The following is a 20,572-nucleotide window of genomic DNA, read 5'->3' as shown; positions in this document are numbered from 1 at the left end:
CTTTAGACCAGTGAAAAAGTTGCTGGTTGTTAGCGTTGGCTCCCCTTTTTTCCTGGCTAAGAGATGCTACCAGGAAGCTGGAGAAATCCTTACTGTAAATTATATTTGTTTTTGTTTCTTTGAGCTAGATGCTGTGACAGTCATGCAGAACAGTTATAAACATATTCACCCCACCCCACTGACCAGATTTTATTCTCAGTGTGTTGCCTAAACCACAGTTCTCGACCGTATTTTTATCTAACGCTTTCATTGGAAAATAGTCAGAGGGATCTAGCTATTTGTGATGGATTTGGATCAGAAGCAGAGAAAATTTCAGATTCTTTTGCTGTGGCTCCACCTCGGGGCTTCAGCAACCAGTTGGATTACTGGATCAAGATGCAGGAAAACCCTTTTGGGGAGTAAGGATGATCCCAACACCTCACAATTCCTTTTTAAGGAAAATAATGGCTGGCAACTCTCTGCCATGGTTGTTTCCCTTCCGATGAGGGAAACAGAACCTTTAACTGGTTAATAAGCAACTGACAAAGTAGTTTGCATAATCCCCGTACTTACACAGTCAATATGAGGCCAGTTTCTTAGATCAGAGTATGTGACTTCTTTTAAGATTCTTTCCTTTGGGGCAGACAGGTGGTGATTTGTGGAGAACTTCTTTCTACCATACACCTTAGATCATGAGCCCCCGAGGGACAGGGCCCATGTCTAATTCCCTCCTGTTTATTTATTCTCTCCCAGTGCTTAGTAAAGTGCTCTGCACACAGTAAGTGTTTAATAAATGCTATTACTACTATATCTCTTTTCTGTATTCATTAATCCCCACCTAAACATGCTTCTTAAAGGGAACCACTTGTTTCTTAATGTCACAAACTTTAGAAGCTTTGTTTTCAAGGCAATGCATGAGGGGTTGGTACCAAACATTTTATTGTTGGGAGTCAACAGGGTATGTGTCGGAAGCAGTAAATTTCCCCTCTGGACAGTAAGTTCACTGTGGGCAGGGAACGGGTCTACCAACTCTGCTATACTTTACTCTCCCAAGTACGTAGTACAGTGTTCTGCACACTGTAAGTACTCAGTAAATATGACTGACTGATAGGTTGGGTTGAGGGTTACAGGAGATTGCTTCCCCTCATGATTATATCCTGATTAAAGTGAATGGGTTTCCCCTGGTCTGAAACTAGATGGCGGCAGGCTGGGGAAAGGGGAGGGTCCAGAATAGGGAAGGGGTGCAAGAGAGATAAAGAGGGCAAGGCAGAGAGGAAGTGGCACAAGCAGACAGAAGAAAGAATGGGATTTTGGTGAGTGAGAGGATATCCAGCATTGTGAAATATGAGCTATCTGGAATTACAGGTTAAGCCTATGCCCATTTAGCAAAGTATTTCTACGTACCCTCCTCAGTAGGTGACACTGCTGTTCTCTTGCCCACTTTTTATATACCTTTTTGTAAAGCCTTCACTTCTGCCTTAAAGACTGCTGGGTCTACTGGCAATTTATATACAACTGTATTATTTGAGTTACTCAAGGCTGGAATTTCATGAGAGAATTTGTAATAATGGGGTAGGTAGCTGTAAATAAGATGCTGAAATGGACCGACTGTAGATAGGGTGGACCAAAGAAAAGCATAAATGTCACAAAGAGAGCAAACCTCTTAAGGTGTGACGTAGCAATTGAGTTGGAGACGACTGCAGAGGAGAGGACAGGCCGGCTTGCGGCAATTAGAAATGGTATGGCTGTCTTAAACCAGGGACTTGGGTAAATATTGTGAAATGGAGAGAAAAGAAAACAGAGTCAGGCACTGAGGGTAGCACATGAACTAATGCAGCAAGAAGTATTCTCTGCATGCACGTGATGTGTACAAGATTGTCAGTCACATACTGGTTTTATCAGCCTCACCCATATACACTGATAACACATTACTGTCAGTTGTGTCATCTTTTTACTGGAAAGACTGTGCTCTCTTTCTCTCTTTATATATATATATATATATATATATATATATATATATATATAATATATACTTGACAAAATTAAAAATTACCTAGATAAGTGAGCTAGTATCTATACTATGCATCTTTATGTTATGAGGTAGCCCTTCACATAAACACACATCCATCCATACATATATGTATGTAAATACATGCATGTATGTGTGTATATGTAATCAATTCTACAACACATGTTTTCATTACAGATTTTGAAAGGAACCCTATTAGGTTACTAAGGAAAATTATTTCCACAATCCAGTGGGGTCTCAGAAAAACCAGCTCTGCACACGTAACTGGCATTAACACAAGAGTGTGTGTTATAATGTGAGTTTTCTGTATCATCCATTTATTCAGGAATACAAACCCTGCATTATAGAAGCACTGACTTTCCTTGTCCAGTTCCCTCTTTCTTTTCTCTCAGTTGCTATCCCCAGATTTTTTTTCTTTTGTTGTTTTGAGGCTGAGGGAAATTTTCCCAGGGACCCGCAGAAAATGTTCCTATTGAACATGTTGATTCATCAGGATTTAGATCAAAGGGATGGCTCTAACTCCAGATACCTTTCACTGCCCTGGGGAGACTGAGAAAAACAGCAAGATTTAGGGTGGGTTGACACGAGATTTCATTTGGAGAGGGAATGGTCCAGATAGCCAAGCAGATAGTTGAGTCCAAACTGCATTATACTCTAGCATCTCTCTGTCTTTTAATGATCACTTCCAGGGCCCTTCACTAAACTACAGTTCTAAACATTTAATGGTGTCTAACCCTTCCCAGCACTACCAGCTTCCTCCCCTTACCCTTGTGCACTATTTCCATGACCATACCCACCACTCCCTTCCCTAACCCTTCAAACTACTCCAGCTCAACCCAGGATGCAAAATTAAGTCATATCCAATACTGACCTAAAGAAGGCTCCTAAAAAACAATCAGCATCCATCCTGAGAATAGAAAGCTAATCCTGAAGTTTCCCAGGTTACACTAAAATTAATAGAGATTCAAACGTTCCCTCAAACCCCACGCTGTTGAACCTATGACTAGCATTAATTGGTTACCTCTACTTTCAGTTTCCCCCAGTACACCTGTCTCCATGAACTACAGCTCTGCCGATATCGTCTCAGTGATTTGGTTACTTACACCTTCCAAGGCTACCCTGGGAGTTCAGATTCCTTCCTTGTTAGCTACATTCATTTCCTCAGTCACTCTCCATTCACTATTTCTTCGCTGCCTGGTTCTCCGATTTTATTCTAGGTCTTATCCATCCCTCACAAGCTTTCCCTTCTTTACGAGACAGCGGCCACGTCCCACCATAAGACGGCAGGTACCCACCCAGACACTTTTATTGTCTAAGCCTGCCCCCAGACTGCCCCTGCCACCTTGGATTTGTATGTACACTCCCCAGCTGACTCTTCTTGATCCCATTTAGTTCCCTTGGTCCTGTCCAAGATTTGCTCTGCATCCCAAAGAAGCCATGGCCTCAATGCCCTGCATATCCTGAAGGGAGAGTGTGGCACAGCCCTGATAATGTCAACCTCACAACTAGTGAAAGATGAATAATAAGAACTGTTCTGGCTGGTCCCAGAAGAGCCTACTAAGGAGGTTTGTTTTGGAATAATGAATATGGAAATTTGGAATCCATAATGAACTGCAAGCAGTCTTCCAACTCACTCGTGCCGAAAATTCGCACTTGCCTTTCCCATAACTTGTCACTTGTGTTTTTTATTGTTCGGTACGTAAACAAGGCCAGTAAAGCCTTTGTTCCTTTGTGTCTACTTAGATTTGCCCATTAATCCCGCCCCCCGCCCTTTCCCATTCCCACCAATGCATGCAGGATTACACAAAGCAAAAGTCATTAATTTTTATCTCTGACTATCTGTAGGGTTTTTAATGTGGCCTGGCTTGCTTATGCACCACCAATTACATGTCATAAGTGCTTGTAGATGCTGGAGCAGTATCATAGGCTGATGAATCACTGCCTGCTCTCCCGATTAGTATGCAAGGGGCCGTGTTCCTCTTTGAGCAGCTGGCATGCCAATGAGGATCTGGCTCTACCGGTCAAGGCATCTGGACGTGAATTCAATATGGATTGCTTTAATTAAATGGCTAAGTGCACAAGAAGCTAAGAAACAACTCCATCATTGAGTGAAACTTGAAAATAAAGTCGACATGAAGTGGGATGGAGGGTGAGGGAGGGAAGAGCGAGAAGGAAATCCTTAAACACCTCCCATTGTACCTCTGTTCTTAACAGTCCCTGTTTATGGGAACTAGCCTCCCAGTTCTCATGTGTCAGAACACACAGAAAGAAGCACCAAAGATGATAAGAGCTCATCAGCCTTAAATTTAGAAACTGAACAGCAAAGGCATCCTTACTACTCTCCTCTCTTCAAGGAGTTTGTTTGAACCTACTCAGGTTCTTGTGAATTATTAACTCATCTATTGTCAGTAGCATCATATATACTTAGAGAGAGAGAGAGAGAGAGAGAGGTAGATGGGGGAGAGAGACTAAGTGAGAATCGAGAAGGGATTTTTTGCCAGATGTGGGCAGAAAAAATATCTGGGATTTACTCATTACTGCTGTTTACTAATAATAATAATAATAATAATGTTGGTATTTGTTAAGCGCTTACTATGTGCCGAGCACTGTTCTAAGCGCTGGGGTAGACATAGGGGAATCAGGTTGTCCCACGTGGGGCTCACAGTCTTAATCCCCATTTTACAGATGAGGGAACTGAGGCACAGAGAAGTTGTGACTTGCCCACAGTCACACAGCCGACAAGTGGCAGAGCTGGGATTCGAACTCATGAGCCCTGACTCCAAAGCCCATGCTCTTTCCACTGAGCCACGCTGCTACTAAGAAAACATTCTAGCTATAAGTCCATCAACCAACTCTAGAGCTCCTGTCCTCATTTCTACTCATTTTAACCACTTAAGTATGTACTTGTATTTGATTGTTCGATCAGTGATTGTTTAGATTACTCTGTTTGTAAATACCCTTCTGTCTGTCTTTCCCATTAGAGGGTAAGCTCCTGGTGAGCAGAGAAAGTGACATTTTCCGGGTTTGTACTTCCCACACATTTATTACTGTGCTTTACATCCAGGGGGTGCTCAATAAAGACTATTCCTAGCTGATGACATTTGCACTTGAATCAAGCTACCTGAGAATCCTCTCCACCTGGTAATATGCTGAAAATAAGGGAAATAACAGAATGGGACTTCTTTGTCCATTTAAAGTGATTTGGGCGCAGATAGATGAAGTAACTTGAAAATGGTGTTCTCTTGCAGCCTCCCTTTCTTGCTTTTCTCTTTCAGTATGGTAATAAGTGGAGGATTTTCAGCAAAAAGAAAATGAGATGGGGGTAATCCCTGTCAGCTGTCTGCCTCCTCTGGGCAGGTCCCTTTACTTTTGCCATAGTTTTTCTCAGTTTTTCAGAGCTGTATTTCATGTGATCAGAATTTTCAGTGAGAAGCTTGATAAGGACTTGTGAGTTCAAATTGACCATAGTCATACGTTAATGAAATTATTGCTGGATAAGGACTGACTTTTTTGATTAAAGGTCCAAATATCATCTCAAATGGATATTTAAACAAAAATCTTTAAAATGGATCTTTTAGACTTTAGAGTTTCCACTCTTCTACCATCATAACCTAACATCCAGTGGATATATTTATGATAATAGGTTTAAGATGTATCTTAAGTTTCTTTTCTTTTTTTAATGATTAACTGACACCTAGGCAAAGAAGCCCCTGCAGCTCTCTATCTTAAAAAAAAAGAGCAATAGTTAAAAATAAAATGGACCCAACAACCTTGGTGAAAGGGTTGAGAGCTGGGAAAATATAGTGGCTTTGAGTACTTTCACCCCAACAGGATGTTCTCCTAGGTGCCGAAAATAGTATCGGGGGAACTTTGACTGGCATCTACAATGATTTGGGTGGAGGGGGTGTAGCCTCCACCTGTGAGAATACCGGTATTGCAAAAATTGGCTGCTGGAAAGAGTGACAGGAAGCAAAATGTCTACAATGCGCTAAATTCAGTTAAATCATGCAGAGAGAGTATGTGAAATTGCTATAGCAATCGATTAGAAAGGTTTCATTCAGGAACAGCTCAGCACTTGACACATATGCCTGCCAAGTTTGAGTTGGGCATAAAGGTGACTCCATCTCTGAGTAATGAGGTATCATGCTGGCTCAGTCTTGTTATTCTGTTTGGGTTTTCATAGAAGGAAAAGTCCAGCTAAGCAACCTTAGGGAAACGTGATGGGATGTCCACAACCTTTTGGGTTGCTGTTCTGGAGAAAAACAGTACTAATGATGTGGCTGATTGAGCTTATCATCCCTGAGCATCGTGAGCTAAATTCTCCCATTTTTGGAATGATGGGTAAGTTAGGACTGAGTGGGACCAAAAGATGAAAAACTAGAATGTGGAGATTTGAAGCACTTTTTCCCTCTTTAACTCCTATAAGACTGGGTTTACATATCCCATAAGAAGGAAGCAAATATTATTTATTAAGCTTCCATAAGGCATATTCCACCAACATAAATTCCTACAATATTTTCCAAGTAATGTATCTCCCTCACACTGTGGGTAGTGTTTAAAGTTTCACTTTGACTATTTTGGTAACCTCTGAGTACAGCCTGGGTGGGCTTGAATATTTATCCACAGCCACATTTCATTTTGCCAAGAGTGCTGTTTCCTTAGTATTTCCCCACGTTCTACTCTGGGCAATCCTCTCGTGCAATATGGGATGCTTTCAAATTACTTCATGTTGTTCTCTGGAACTTTCTGAGTTATAAAATGTTGGGAGTCACCCCATTTAAATCAGTTGTATTTATTGAGTACTGTATGCACAGCACTGTCCTAAGCACTTGGGAGAGTACAATATAAAGTTGGTAGACACGTTCACGGCCCACAGTGAGCTTGCACTTGACAGTGATGCTTTCAATCCAGTCTTCTTTAAGAGGGTTGCTGGGCAGCCCAAGTGAATCTCGTAAATCACCCTTCGGACATTGCAACTCTTGATTCCATTCCACTCTTTTGGCTCTCCATTTGAGAATGCCCACCAGAGGCCTTCGCAAAAAGGGTAATAGTAGTCCTGGCCTCGAGTCTTTGTTAATGTAACCTCCTTGTGGGCAGTGAACATGAGTACCAGTATTCTGTTGTACTCTCCCAAGTGCTTAGTACAATTCTCTGCACATAGGAAGCGCTCAATAAATGCCATCGATGACGATGGTGGTGGTAGCCTGTAGCCTTTAACAAAGTAAGCTCTTGGTGGGCAGAGAATACTCTGTTGTATTCTCCCCAGCACTTAATACAGTGCTTTGTACACAGTAAGTGCTCAGTGAATACCACTGAGGTAGTCGTACACGTACATGAGCTTGATAAGGTTAACTAATGGCATCCACATTTGAGAGTTATGGTTCATTTCATTCCCACCCTAGAATGCTTGAAACATTTTCCATCATTAGATTTTCATCTTTTAATCGATTCTCTTTTCCACTGGTCAATTGTCCCCTGTGGACTGTCATCTATCTCCTTCAGGTAGCTCTCACTTAGGGGGTCTGTCCTCCACTGGCAAAAGTCTCTCTGTGCTCTTGCTCTCTGCCTCAGTCCAGAGTTTCCTGGTTCCTGAATGGTTCAGAGAAAATTCAATTTCACATGCCCAAAAGTGAGCAAATTGACCTCAAGAACCATGTCTCTCGTGGTGTCGATTAATCATAATGATAACATAAGTATTTGTTAAGCACTTACTATGTGCCAAGCACTGTATTAAGCAATGGGGTAGATACAAGATAACTGGGTCAAACGCAGTCCCTGTCGCAAATTGGCTCACAGTCTAAGTAGGAGGGAGGACAAGTATTGAGTCCTCATTTTTGAGGAAACTGTAGCACAGAGAAGTAAAGAGTCTTGTGCCAGACCTGGTCATAGAACCCAGGTCCTCTGACTCCCAGACCCTTACTATTTCCATCAGGTGACGCTGCTTCTCAAAGATATTGCAACGAGAAAGTCATTGAGGAGCACTGACAGCTGTTGCCTGTAAACCAGGATAAACACAGGTGTGCTATTGGTGTCGAGTGGCCCTTTGGCGAGCATTTAATGGCTGTCAGAAACAAAAATAACCATCTGAGCATTAAACTGACAAAATGCCCTAATTTCAGCATAATCATCTGGGATATTTCCGCCACAAAGCCAGTACAACTGTGAGAAACATTGAGGAATAACCACTCTTTATCATCAATAGGAAATGGATCAAAATTGGATGTCAGAGGAATCAGCTGTGTATAACCTCCTGGCTCTCTCAGATGACGGGGCCAGGAAAATAGAAATCAGAATGGCAGAACTCTCTTTGCTTTGAACTGCCACCAGAGTCATGGAGGAAAGATTTTGGCATGCAGCTGAAAGTTGCACTGGCAGTGAGACTCACCTAATTTAGAAGCAGTGTGGCCTGCTGGATAGAATACAGGGTTGAGAGCACAGGGCTGGGAAGCAGGAGACCAGGCTTCACACTTGCCCGTTGTGTGACCTTGGACAAGTCACTTAAATTATCTTTGCCTCAGTTTCCTCATCTGTAAAAATGGGGGTGAAATATCTGTTCTCCCTTCCCCTCAGGCCTTGAGCCCCCATGTGGAACAGGGGTGGTATCTGATCAGCTTGCATTGTACCCACCCCAGTGCTTAGCAAAGTTCTTGGCACATAGTGAGTGCTTAACAAATACCAATTACAATTTGCCATAACGGATCATAGAGGAAACAATGTCACTGTCAGCCCCCTTACCCCTATTTGCTTACTGAGTAATAGGTGAAAAATGGATTCATTTGTTAAGTAAAAAGCAGCTTACGTAGACTGCATGCCAGGGGTTATTCCTCCCTGTACTGGGCTCAGACAAGATTGTTCTGGGTTTCATCGTCAGGAGCAGCATCAGGATGGGTAATTCCAATCTACATAGTCCACTTTCAAAATCCCAGTATATTTCTATCACCCTTCCTTCTGGTATGTCCCTCTATCAAGTTATGCTGTATAACCTTATTATTCTGTTATGGCACATTTAAATGGGAAAGTTGCTTTAAACTGAGCTGCTGTGCCGCTAAACGTGTGAAAAGTACATCACAGGCCGCAAACGCCGTCATGAGGATTCTGATGTTTCTCTTCCCTCTGAGCTTTATGACTGGTTTCACCTGGTTCTCGCTTCCCCACATCCCTTCATTATGCATCCCAGTCTGGTAGGGCTGGTTAGGTCAGCTTGCTCACCTTTATATTCCTTTCCTGAGGAGGGGGAGGGTGGTGTGAGTGTGTGTGTGATGCTGCCTGCTTACTGAGCAAAGTCAAATCTCCCCACATCGGCTATGTGCCGAGCGAAGGGAAGCAAATGAACTGTGAGGGATGGGGCTTTGATGCCTTTCGGTTGGGAAATCATGAGTTTTATTCTCAGCCTCTACCTCCGGGATTTTTATGTGCTTAACGATTTCATACACTTTGTAGTTATTTTGGTCCTCAGGAGGAAACACGAGTGCAGCTGTCATGATAAGTTGATAGACACCAGAAGGTTTCCTTTTCTTCTGCATACAGTTTACCATCCTTATGAGGTGATTATTGCCCACTGTGTTACCGGGAGAGGGACAAAGCTGGCATTTTGTCACTAGGGAAATCAAGCCAAAAAATATCATGTTCCTGCCCAGGCTTCTCTCCCTCTAGACTGTAAGGTTCCCCCTCCAGACTGTAAGCTCCCTGTGGGCAGGGAACATACCTACCAGTTCTGTTATACTCTACTCTCCCAATCACTTAGTATAATGCTCTACATTCAGTGATCACTCAATAAATATGATTAATTAATTGATTTGTAGCATCCATTAGCCAAGAAAATAGGTGCCTTGCCCTCACTTTCTAGACCGGAAGCAAAATTGGAGGAAGTCTATAGGACAGTGTCATCAAAAAGCAGGCATTAAGTTCTCATCTGCATAGTGCTCTATCCCGGGAACACTCATATTCAACTGTCACAGTGCCCCTTGCCCACTAGGAGCATAATATCTACAAACCATCAGTTCCCATGCACCTCAAAATTAAGCAGAGCAGGAATTTACTCTTGCCACCAAGCCCACAAGGTGAATAAGGTATTTATTGTATCAGATTACGCAACGCAAAGAGACCAAACACACGTACAGTGGAGTCAAGAAAGCAGATGGGGGAGTAAGGTTTGGAAACAACAAATAAATGAAAAGAATGGGGTAGGAGGATGAAGGGTGAGAAACCCAGGAAGGGCTGGAAGAAGGAGAAAACTACTGAATGTGGGACCGTTGGGTTTGTCACTTCATTCAGAAGGAGGGAAGGGAGAGTTCAGTAACTGCAAACTGGCAGCCTGACGCCTTGGGTTTTGCGGTGGCCCTTCCCTTCTCTTTATGGAGATGAGATTTTAAAATAAGACACAACTGTCCACGGAGAGGTGGCAGAGTGCGTGCAGATGGGAGGGAATTCCAGTGATTCAGGCATCACTCCATAGTTTATATCACCTGAAACCCTCAGCGGAATTCTATAACCCTGTAATTCCTGGTTGTCTATTACAAATGCCACACCAGCAAATGCTAAACAGCAGAGAGCAATCAAGCACGGGAACCTAGGCAGGGCTGTTGGAATAATATCTGCAGAATTATCACCACCCTCTCAATGTCAGCAAGAAAAAAAAATAATAAAAGCTCCTACGTTAAAGTATAAAAGCACCATTTCAAAAGAAAACGTTCCCCACTAGCTCTGATGTGATATGATGCAGATCTGTGGCTGTCATGGACTTTTTATATAAAAAAACAAATGCTATATAATTTGCACCCTCAAAGTTATTAGAGTATTTTATTTAAGTGGCAAGCAAAACAACTCAGCTATTCATTGTCATGGCAGCCCGTGGGTTTGGTTTAGTTTACTGTTGATGTTTTATGAAGAGAAGGGGCCGCCAGTTCATTTGTAATGCACATTTCATATAAGAACCTCAGGTCATTAGGCTGATGCACTGACATCAGTCTCGGTCCTGTGAAGATGAATTCCATTGTCCATCAAAGAAAACTCATTGTCCATCATGTGTGTCTCAGTCCCTCACTTTAGAACCAGAGCTGAAGATCTTTCTATTCACAGTTATTGTACTCCTGTGGTTTTTCCCTCTTCAAGGCCTCCAACCTCTTCCTCCTCCTTCTTTTCTCCCTCATTTGTACTGTATGCTAGTCTCTGTCCAGCTCTCTCTGGAGATAAAGACTTGCTTTAGCATACAGTGTGCTATCCTTAATGCAACCTAGTTCACTCTCATCATTTTAATAGTGGACCTAAGGTATGTTGCCATGTGAACAAGCCATCATGTCACCATAGCAACCAGCCAGATTGCAGCACACCAGTCTGAGGAGTGGACTTTTTTTTTTCTGCTCCTCGCCTGGGCTTTTTCTTTTGTTAAATTTGCTGAAGTGCTCACAATAGGAAGATTCAGCCTGCTTTTTCAAGCAGGGTTTCATTTAAACCTGTAAGTTGTTGTATAAACAGAAAGGCCAGCATGGCACTAGACTTACTTTCAAAGCAGATTTCAGGAGGACTTTGAACCAGGACCCCACCCCCACTCTCCACTATCCCTTACAGGTTGATCAAAACTGAGACGATCACACGTATTGGTGGCAATTGGACTTCACCAAACCCCCGCCCCTGAGTTTCTTCTTAGCTTCCCCCAGTGGGGATCCATGACACTCACACATGGACTTGGTGACCACAGCTAGCCCTTTCCTACTCCCAGAAGCCCTTTGCTGTTTCAGAGCTCACTAGGACCTGAATTAGATCCAATTAAAGATGTGGATTCTCCTTCCCTATTTCCCATTGCCATGTAACCTGTGCTGATTCCTCTGGGGAAGAGCCAGGCTGTTGAAAGGACAAAGGATAAAGGAATGTGGGTCATGTCAGCCTACCCATATGCATCGACGTTGCCCAGCTTTTTGATTCCCTTCACCTCCTTGCCTTTGTTCTTCGGAGCATTGAGAAGCGTTCTTCCGGAGCGTCACATCTTTCCCATTTTGTTCCTTGCTCCCTGGCACTCGGTGCTTTCCCTAGACACGCTGGTCCTCTCGGACCATCCCCTTTCCCACGTGCGGCATTGGCTGCCAAGCACGCTCCAATGGGCTGTTGGGGATGGGCGGGTACAAGTGCATGAATGAGGCCTGGCTCAGCCACAGTCAGGTATTTGGAAAGGCGAATTGCCCTCCTTGGGCAGGAGGGATCCGCTTGGCTTTGTGCATAAAATTGCAGCAAACAAGCCTCAAATAACGCGGGACACTTTCATAATTGATTTATGCAGGGGCGCTGAAAGTTCTATTACCTTTTGTTTAGCTCAGGGGGCCTGACTCTGTGCAATCCATTGCTGAAACTAATTACAAGATATAATTAAACTGTGACACGAAGATATTATACCGTTAGTTTACTAATGACACCGCGAAGCTGTACCACCAGCCCAGGACAGTGATTACGCTTCATTTATTATTTATCCTTTTGCTAAATGAGACGCTGACATTTTCAAAAATTACTTTGAGGTTTCTTAATTGTCGGTAGCAGGATGGACTAGAAGGAGATTTCCTTCCTCTTAGTTACTTATCCAAACCTCAGAAGCATTATTAGCCAAAAAAAAAAGAAAAGAATAATAATAATAAATAAAGCTCGATTGCCTTTTTTGTCATTGTTGATTTTTCTAGATCAGGAAGCCTAGTTTCAGCCCAGGCATCAGGCCCAGGTGAAAGACAAGGATAGCACTGGGTGAAAGGCTTCTTTCTTCCTTTGTAACTTCAGAGAAGAACAGGCTACTCTGGAGATCTGTTAATGTAAAAGAGGGTGAGCTGGCAGTAGGTGATTTGAAAGAAACAGATCCTCTTGCTTCCACCTCTTGCCAGAAATCCTTTGAATCACAATCAGAGCTGTAATTTTTTTACAACTTTTTTTTCCTGTGTCAACTGGTTACTCAAATATTTTTAAGCCATTATTGAAATGATAGAATTTCCACTCAAGAAATGGTCAGTCTGCCAATCACCACAGACAGATGATAGGATTAATCATGGTTTTCCCTGTGTGCACCTTTGGCTTGGGCCTTTTGTATGTCTTCTCCGAGGGTGAAAGGAGCCAGGTCCAGACATAGAAATGGAGAGCATTACACTTAAGATCTAAGACGCCCCAAATGGATGACTTTCCATCTCTTGAAAAAGGACAAAGGTTCTTTCTTCATTTTCCTTAATTGGTTTCTACTGCTATGACTCAATTGGCAGAAAAGTGCCCTGAAGAAGATTGGGAATTGGAATTCCCTCTGTCAGTTTTCAAGGCTTGGATTTTCTAGACCCATTTATTTACCATTTTAACGTCTCTGTGAATTAAGCTTCCTTTATTACACAGTCATTTATCACATGCTCAGAACAATAAGAGATTCATTTCCAGGTCCAATTTGATGAGTTTTTGATGCTGGCGTGTGTTGGGGGCCGGGGGTGAGGCATGTGTGTGTGTGTTTGTGAGCATGTGTGTGTGCGTGTATGCGTCTCCTTACGGCTGATCGGGGTCAGACATCTTACAAGGTGCAGTTGGCCCCGTATGGCCACTAACCTCTCAGTAACCCCACTAGTAATGCAATCTGCTTGTTTTCATCAGAGGCACCGCTGGACGGCTTGAGACAAGGTTTAATTTCTTCTGAGTGTAATGGCATCCGGCATCTATAATTATGCTATTTTCTCTCCTGTGCTGATTAAATACGATTTACCCAGAGAGCTAAATGATGAATATTTGAGTGGAGTGTGTTGAGCCAATAGCTGGTAAAATAGCCACAATAAATAAACTTGGGGGGGGGGAGGGGGAGGGGAAATGGGAAAGGCTATAGCTCTGTTAGGTAACATTAGCAGGTGCAAGACGAAGGAAAACAAGATTAATACTAAAGGCAGAACAATACTCCCAGCTTCTGTGTAAAAGAAAAGCCACACTGAAGCCAGAAAACCTCATCTGTAGTCCTTACTGAAGCTCACCGTTCGCTAATTCAATCAAAGCCATAATCAGTCAGTATTTTTGTGTTGTCTTCTGCACCCTTAGGAATAATCTTCATTTTATTGAGTATCTCTGAGAAATGAAACTCAATATTACATCTTTCTGTAACCCTTAACCTCACTGTAAAAATAGGATTGCTTGTTCATCCCATTTCTACTTTCCTGTCTTTATTAAACAGAGGACTTGATAATCTGGTGCTTCTTCCTTCTCTGTAAAAGATTCTCGTTTACTGCAGTGTGATTTCTAAGTTCGCAATCACTATTGTATCTGTGCTTCATTTTCATGCCTCCTCAGGTTTTTCCTCTCTTAGACCTCAAAAAAACAGATTCACAAGACTACATCCATTTCTGTTCAGAAGACCCTTAGTCCTACATTTATGCTCCATATAAAGTTTGCCTTAAGAGTCAGCAGTTCTACTCCCGGTTCGGACCCTAAATCAAATCACTTCTCGGGGAATATCTTGGACACGAGACCTCTGTTTTCTTAAACTCAGAGCCATAAGGAGTAGCTTTGTCTGGCTAAGACGTCACTTATTTTTTTGCTTGAGCATCAGTTTCACCATTTATTTTTCAGGTGTATTTCTTTTTTTATTGCTGTTTTTCAGTCGTAAATTGATCAGATTCCTTCATTAGCTTTTTCCTGTGGGTTGAGGTCTTTGGTCATTTTCTGAGAGGGCTTCTAACTGCTTCTATTTTGGCAGATCTGAAATTTCTGGAATTTCTTGGCTGCAACCTGGAGTTTAAAGCAGTAACTGAGGAACAAAACAGAAAATTATCTCAGTTCTCTGGTGGCCTTTTGTGGAGGGCTGGCCATCTGAAGCTCTCACCAAATGTTTGGAAACACGACACCTTATAGGAAACAGTCTTATAGGAAATAGGAATAGACTGACCAAAAGGCTGATGGATGCTACTTCTGTCAAAATTGCCTTGGATGGGATGCTTCTGTGTTTCTCATCTTCTGGGCCAGGCACCTCAAACTGAAAGGGACTGAACTGTGCCCAAGCATGGTTTTGCAGTCTTTGTGTCTCCTGCTTCGGTGGTAACACCTTCCCCTTGCAACTCCCTGGGGGGCTGCAAATGGGAACTAATAGGTTCTCTTAAATATGGCTGTAAACAGGAAGTGTCCAGGCAATGTAGCCCCACAGTGGATTGTTCTTCGGGAATATGTTGATGAGTACTAGGAAAAGACTATTATCTTAATAGACTCATATTAGCCACCAGGGTTTGTGGCGGTGGGTGGAGGGAAGGGGGTCCTTTCACCTTCCTTTTTCTTTGCTTAAGTTTGTTTTCCTATTTCCTCTTTGTTCCTGAGGGTGTTAAAATATATTTTGTTGACTTTAAAAATAACCCTTTTTTTCTATGCTGGATCCCGTAGCACAGTTTGGACCGCTTCACTCTAGTTCATCCTGTTGTTTGCACTGCCTGTAGAAAGAACAAGCCGCTCAAATGAGAAGAGGAGTGGTCCAAGGAGATGTGAGGGACCTTGTGGGATGAAGTTTGCTTAAGAGAAATAAGCATAAGTAGAACTACGGTGTTTTATTAAAGATAGAATTGTCTCCCAGAGGAAAAGTTGGATGCCTTATCACAAGAATCATCAAAAATAGGACTAGACCAAATGTTTGAAATACAGCACCTGATAGGAAGCAACTCTGGGTTTTCTCAGGTTGAAGGAAGAAGTACCAAGCCCAACTGGTTCAGTAAACATTACTAAGAAAAGGGATAAACCATTCCCCATCATACACACATGAAAGTAAAGTGGTGAGGAAAAGGGAAAGGGAGTTTGAAGAGAAGAGCTGTTCTAGTCACGGCTCATCCATCTGCTTATTGGCTCCAAGGGTTCCTTACTTGCTACAAATGCTAGTTACTGGCAGCTTGTTCCCCCCAGTGGCCACAACCTACTTTGGCCCACATAGGAGCAGCCCATTGGGATTTTCTCAGTGGTCCAACTTGACCTTAGACAAGTGTTCATTTCTAAATCTGCACACACCCATTTAGGTGTGGGAAGAAAAAGTTGAAGTGACTTCACCTGGTCTTAACCAAAAAAGGGTAAGTAATGTTATAATGATAATTATTTTTAAAAGAGATCAAGGACCCCCTTCCTCCCATGTGCTGGGCCAGGGCATAGATTCAGCCTAGAGGTTGACTGGGGGCAGGGAGGAGGAGGAGGAGGAGGAGGCAGAGAAAGAGCTGGACCAATGAAATACTGGGAAAATCGAAATGGGGCAAAGATGGAGTGGAAGCAGTGCAATGAATTATCTCTCACTGCTTAAAACCCTGCTTCCCCTCCCTCCAGGTTAACCCTGATACTCCTCCACTCTTCCATGTTTGCCAAAATTCAACAGATATATAAAAAAAATACTAGATCCAGGGACTGAAGAGCCCATAGGTAGCTGGACAGTTCATAGATAAATGTTCACATCATAATCTTTGAAATTACCGGTATTTTGGGCTTCTTACGTCCCTGACCTGGAAGTAGAAATAATCTTTGGGGAGTCCCAGAAACTCTGTCAGATATAACTGAGATTCACTGCCTAAGGAGAGGGGTCTAATAATAATAAAACTACTACTAATTATAATAATTTATTATTATATTGGATAAGAGACAACTCTGTGCCAAACCCTGTATGAAACACTTGAATTATTCATTTTCCCCAGCCTGGAAAGGAAGACCTCAAGTCAGTAATAATCTCTGAAGTGGAAGAGGCTTGCAGGGGGGTGGAGTACAAACATAAGCTCCCTGAGCTAGCAAGGTCCTTAAATTCCTTCTTCCTGTGATATGATGTATGCAGGTCAGAGCTGCTTCATGGAGCAACCATCAGTTCATCCACCTGTCCTGCAGAATTAATTTTATCTGGGATTCATATCCAAAATTCCATTCCTTCTACTTTCCAAACCACTGGCTCTTAGGAAACCTTTTACGTTGGTGCAAGTTTTCTTTGCATTTAGGGAAGGACTATGTCCCAAATCAGGAATTTTAACGTACCCAAAGCACCTTGGAAAGTCACTAACCTTTCATTTTTGGGTCAGGAAGCACTGGGAGATGGAAGCAATTACACGGTTAGGTCTCCAGGCACAAGCTAGGTCTCTCTTTCCTTCAAATAATCCCTAGCCCCAAAGAGCCTGAGTCTCTTGTAAGATGTGATGAAGCAGCTCAAGCAACATCAAAAACAGATGGCTTGAGAAAGCCCAGATGGCCAAGGACTAAGGAGACCCCAGCAGGAGAATGCAGCAAGTCTTTGGCCCTGTTGGGAAAAGGCCCCACTTCCGTCCAAACCTCTGAAGTCTCCTTGGTCAGGTCCCTTCTGCACCCGGAGCTTTTCCAGGGTTGACTGTCACTAGTTGAGACGTAAGCATCCAAGATTCCCTTGGCTCCCTGGCCCACCTCCCCTCCTAAAGTGAATCCTTGGCCTTTGAACACAGGTCACCCCAAGCAATTAGCAATGTGCTCCCGGTTTTGAAAGATCTTCAGAGACCCAATCTCCATGTGACTTATCAGATGCTATGATACCTGGCCTCCGTCAGCATGATTGACAGGGGGCCTGTGTTCACAGATACATTATTTAAACATGTAGAGATATAAGAGATCTTCGCACTAATTACTTCGAAGGCTGTATTAATCACAAGACACTTTAATACCCAATCAATACTTGCATTTGTCAACGACCTTGTAAATCACCTCCACTTTAAGTCTGCTGTGTGGCAATAGCTGCTTCCTGATGTCTTCAGGGCGAGCAAGAGGATTGCCGAATAGACTACCCCGCTGTTCAGCAGGAGACATTGACTGGGGAAAACCATATTCCAGTTTTTCCAATTGCACCTGGGAAACTTAAAGAGAAAGGTGGGGAAGAAGCAGATCATTCAGAGTTACCTTTCAATCTTCTTTTATCTACACACCTAATGTTCTTACCTTCTGGGGTCAATTAGGCAGTGGAAGGGAGACATCCAGGTCAGATTGCACTCATAGGTCAGTACCGGGTGTTCTGGTCTTAGGCCAGGCATGAAGTCCCTCAGAAAGTGAAATGCACGTGTTCACGAGGTGAGAATGCTGCTCAGTAGATCTTTGGTCCTCAGAGTCTGGTCATGTGGAGGTCTGAGACTTCCAGTATTGGGGTACAGATTCTACAGCACCCCCATTCTGGAAATATTAATATCATCATCATTATTTAGCATTGGAAGCAGCATGCTCTAGTGGATGGAGCATGGGCCTGGAAATCAGAAGTACCTGGGTTCTAGTACTGGCTCCGATGCTTGTCAGCTGGGTGATCTTGGGCAAGTAACTTCCCTTCTCTGGGCCTCAGTTACCTCATCTGTAAAATGGGACTTAAGATTGTGAGCCCAATGTGGAACAGGGACTGTGTCCGACCCGATTTGCTTGTATTCCCCCCAAGTGCTTAGTAGAGTCCCTGGCACTTAGTAAGCCCTTAAGAAATACCACAATGATTATGACCTAGCGGAAAGAGCATGAGCCTGGGAGTCAGACGACCTGAGTTCTAATCCTGGCTCTAACGCTTGTCTACTGTGTGACCTTGAGTAAGTCACATCACAACTCTCTGCTTCAGTTACCTCATCTGTAAAATGGGTATTAAGACTGTGACTCCCATGTGAGACTTCAGCTGTGTCCTGCCTTGTATTTATCACAGAGCTTAGTACAGTGCCTAGCACATAGTAAGGGCTTAACAAATACCATTTTTTTAAAAAAAAGTCCATGTTACTGAGTGACTATGCTTAGGGAGTACATAGTTGGGGAATATGCAAAGAAGTAGTAGATGGGACCCCCTGTCCTTGAGGGCTTATATCCTAATGGAGGAGACAGTAGATGTAAATTAAGGAATTACCAATAGTTAAAAGAGTAGTACTCAGATATATATCACCTGTGACTTCCCTTGTATGGGTGTTACAGACCACAAGGAGAAAGCAACTTGTGGAATGGAGTGACCCGCTGCTAGTAAACTAGTAAATTGACAACAGTGAATGTTTTTTGAACTGGAGAAAGCAGGAAGGATGATGGAAAAACTCAATTTCTTAGGAGTGATCTGCAGGCCATTCTTAGGAGTCAGAATTGAAGACCTCATCTTGAGCACTAGCATCTCCCCAAACCGTCATAGTTAATAGTATCTCTCGGGGGGGTGCCATAGTTGAATTTCCAGTTTAGCCAAGGAATGCCAGGGCTTTGAGCAGGTGAATATTCTGATTTAAGCTGGTTTCCTGTCCTCTCTTCCTCATCCTTCTTGTCAAAAACAATACAACTGATCTTCCGAAGGGTGGCTCAAGGTAATGAGTCCCCATCTATGGGCTTGTTTTTAAGAACCGTAGTTCATAAGCACGCCGAAGCAGTAAAATGAATTTAAGCCAGTGTAAATAAGCCTGAGCAAGTTTATATATACATTATAATGATCTTGGGCCTGTCATCCATTTGTGTTGTGAGGGCAGGTAAGGATTATTGTTTCATTTTGCTGCTGACAATTGAACAAATGACCCATTATCTCGGTAATGGGTCCCTCTCTTGAGCTCTTGCATACATCGTACCCTAAGGTAGTTCCCCACACGAGCAAGGGGCTAACCAGCTGACATTGCCATTTGAACCCAGATTTCTGTCATTTTCCTTGCAGTGGGCACCTGACCCCATCCTCCAGACATCCTCCCAACTCACTGCTCAACCTGGTGGAAAATTCCTTCTTCCTCTCGCCACTCCCAAGAGCTTCTTCATTCCACTGGGCCCAGAAAACAATCACCGTCCACCCAAACTGGCCCCCACATCCTCCTCGCCGCTGACCATCTGCAGCGGCCCCACAGCAGAGAGGTGAGTGTGGTGCTTTCCTCTCGTCTCTGGCCATTTTTCCTTTGCCACTTTTTTATTATTTTATTTTATTTGTGGTCCCTGTCATTCTGCCGGGGCAAAGGGGTAAAGAGATCTGACACTAAGTGCGGGAAAATGCTGTATCTGGAATCTATCTTCCAGACGGCCCAAGAATAAAAATTCATGGCAGGACAGCAGCTGCTGACACACTCCCCAAGACATATTGCAGGTAGCATTATTTATTGTGGCAAGGAGTTCATAGAAGTGCTACCTCAAAGCACCCTGAGAGATCCTAAAAAGCCCATCTCCCATCAGGTGAGGCAGATTTATGATGGCTGCCGGTGGAGGGGGTCAGACAGCAGAGCTCAGAAAGCAAGCTCCTTGCCGAAAGCCTGGCTTCTCTCTAGCATATTCGGTGCGGTTTGATTGGTTCAGAGGAGGACTTGAGCCTGTAATGTTGACCATAAAATTGCAGTGACACACTGCCTTAGATAAGAGTGCTGGAGGGAGGGGGCAGGGAGAGCTGTGGGAGCAGAGCCGCGGTGGGGTAGGAGCCTGTGCTCATATTTTAGGTTAATGTGAGGGGAAAAGAGTGGGGGATGGAGCGGGGCTAGATTGATGGCTTCGTGGGGGAGGGCTACACCCATCAGGGTGGACACAACGGAGACACATACATGTGTTCAGAGCCGCACATAACCACATGCTCACATTAATACTCGGGCACATATATACACACACACAAACACACACGTAAATGCAGAACCTGGGTCTGATCTCAGC

General features: G+C 43.3%; 1 long non-coding RNA gene across 1 annotated transcript in view; it reads left to right on the top strand.

Annotated features, from left to right (window-relative positions):
• LOC120638702 overlaps positions 1-20,572 on the top strand; it is a 303,340-nt gene that overhangs the window by 100,766 nt on the left and 182,002 nt on the right. Inside the window, exon 3 of the long non-coding RNA XR_005660588.1 lies at positions 19,605-19,795. This is a non-coding gene — a long non-coding RNA (uncharacterized LOC120638702). The remainder of the gene's footprint in view (positions 1-19,604; positions 19,796-20,572) is intronic.

The sequence above is a fragment of the Ornithorhynchus anatinus genome, chromosome 11, assembly GCF_004115215.2.
Source record: "Ornithorhynchus anatinus isolate Pmale09 chromosome 11, mOrnAna1.pri.v4, whole genome shotgun sequence".
Classification (NCBI taxonomy): Eukaryota; Metazoa; Chordata; class Mammalia; order Monotremata; family Ornithorhynchidae; genus Ornithorhynchus; species Ornithorhynchus anatinus.
The sequence above is the reverse complement of the archived record's forward strand: the minus strand, read 5'-3'. Positions and strand labels throughout refer to the sequence as shown.